The sequence below is a fragment of the Rhynchophorus ferrugineus genome, unplaced genomic scaffold (assembly GCF_030347505.1).
Source record: "Rhynchophorus ferrugineus isolate W39M unplaced genomic scaffold, kcgeb_rfMv2 rfM2, whole genome shotgun sequence".
NCBI classification, from domain to species: domain Eukaryota; kingdom Metazoa; phylum Arthropoda; class Insecta; order Coleoptera; family Curculionidae; genus Rhynchophorus; species Rhynchophorus ferrugineus.
The window spans coordinates 66,864,586-66,866,917 of NW_027472581.1; the positions used below are offsets into that span (position 1 = coordinate 66,864,586).

Genomic DNA, 2,332 nt, shown 5'->3' on the forward strand with positions numbered 1-2,332 from the left:
AAATTCGTTTTAGAATGAGACAATATGTTCCTTCTCATTTTATTCTAATTAAAAAGAGATACAGTACTACCTGATAAGTTCGAAAATGTAACCGAACCAGCTTGTCAAAATCGTCCGGTAGTCAAAGCTATGCAAAATTATTGAAAAGAATAGTGTTAAGAGGTTATAACCGACAAACGTTGTCTTAACGCTTTGCTCGTTTTGATACATTTCAAATCGCTGCGTATTATTAGTCTGATTAAAAATGCAGATGCCAGACAGAACCGTTTGTATCTCTAATCAGTATAATACTTCGAACTGGAACGAGATAATGAAGACTCCCTCTTGCCACAAAATTCATTTAAAGATAAGTATTTTTTTTGTTAAATATTAAGTTGCTGCCGTTTTTATTCAAAATATTTTAACGTGTTGCAGCTACTCTGATTACTAGTAAACGGTCCTCATACAAAGCGGGTAACAAATCAAGATCAGCTTGTTGTTAGCTCTATCAGAGATCAAATATTTGAAATATATCAGTAGCGGTTGGTAGTTTATTCAATATTAGCATAATTTAATATATTTATTTCAGAGGAAACTGTGCGGAAAGTATCCATAGACAGGTTAGAGCTATGAGATATGGTCTTTGAGGCATATAGAACATCCGATCGTACACTATTAGGTAATATAGGATTGAAATAGTGTAGAGAGAACCCACGAAGAGGTCTAATGGAAATTTGCTTTCAAAATAATACAATTTTTAAATGAATATAATAAAATTAAAGACGACTTATTATTTCAATTTGTGTATTTAGATGATACATGGATATTTTAGAATGGAACATTGGGTCACTCATGGCAAGATGATAACAAAAATAGAGTTAAGACAACAAGAGTTGAAGAGAAAAGGTAAACGTTGGAATAACAATTAATTTGGTTTTATTAGTCTTAACATATATTGTTCTTTATATTAGGAACAGGAATAGTTAATAACACTTTTCTAACAGAAGAAACAAAAAATACAATGATATGAAAAAGACTTGACAAAGAAGTACACGATCGTAGGAAACAAGAACTAAACTTAGAAAGGTAAATATGTTCTCTAATGAAAATAAAATATATTATTTCGATATAAAATTGTTAATTAGGTGGATTAGGACTCCAGGGGATACCAATGCAATAAAAAGCGCACCTAGAACTCATGGGTGGTGTAGAAAAGAGTTAAACGTAAATAATATAAATAAATAATAATAAAACAACTCTAACCTATAAACTATTGTGGCTCTATAATGAATTGTAGTTTAAATGATTTGATAATATATACATTACATGCACTATAATGTTAAAATAAATTATATTTGATAACATTTTTGTTTCAATAGTTTATTTAGATATTCTGCACATCTTTTTCATATACTCTTGAAATATGCTAAATAATTTAAAGTAAAACATTAACTAACATCAAAATCTTGAAATTTTATAATTCAAAATCAAAATTATATTATTAGTATTAACTTTCTTATGTCAGTTTTTTTTTCTGAACGAATTTTTTTTCTATATTCCGGTTTTTATTGTATTCAGATATGGGGGAGTGACAAATTAATATATCTATCGTATTATGTCAAGGACGTGGGGTTAAACCAAATGAACTTTTAAAACAAATAAACTGGCGGCGTAATCCTCGAACGATAGATTATAAAACCGATAATATCCGAAATATCAATGGCGTTGGAACGGGTCTCAGTTAAATCCAGATATTGGGTGTTTCCTCGTTGGCAATTCGTAATTAAGGAGTGACGAAACCGTTAGGAGAGCAGCCATAGTTAAACCGCTCTAATAAATATTCCAAAATAAATATTATCCGGGCTCAAAGTTGCCCTTAAACTTTTGCTAATTTGTTTGTTTTATCTTAATTAAAACCAAAATACATGCCGCCTAATCTGGTTCATTAATTTCATCTAGCACGTTATCCATATAAGAAAGGCAGTTCGGATTTTAAGGCCAGGCCGTATTTTATTAAAACCGTTAAAGTTTCGAGAGATTATTTTGATTGTGAGTTTGGTGGTCGTTTTTTGACTATACTTACTTAGTTCAGTACCTACTTTACAACTTTAAGTATATAATCTCTATAAGTACAAATTAAAATATCCTTTTGTGCAAAATTCATAAAATAGCAGATTTTTACAAAGTTATATAGTCTAGTCAATATAACAACAAACTCGTTAATTAAATTTCTATCAAAACGTTGCAATGTTGCCGCATCAACTTTGTGTTTTAGTTTAAATACCAAAACCAAAATTCTAATATGAAATATAATGTTTTAACATTATTATAGTACATCTAATGCATATATATA

The 2,332-nt window shown here is 29.4% G+C and overlaps 1 long non-coding RNA gene across 1 annotated transcript; it reads left to right on the top strand.

The window, feature by feature from the left end:
* The first annotated feature begins 724 nt into the window (after positions 1-724).
* LOC143190118 (uncharacterized) lies at positions 725-1,405 on the top strand. The gene is made up of 3 exons (XR_013004166.1): positions 725-885; positions 951-1,065; positions 1,125-1,405. It is a non-coding gene; the product is annotated as an uncharacterized LOC143190118 (long non-coding RNA).
* Positions 1,406-2,332: the final 927 nt, after the last annotated feature.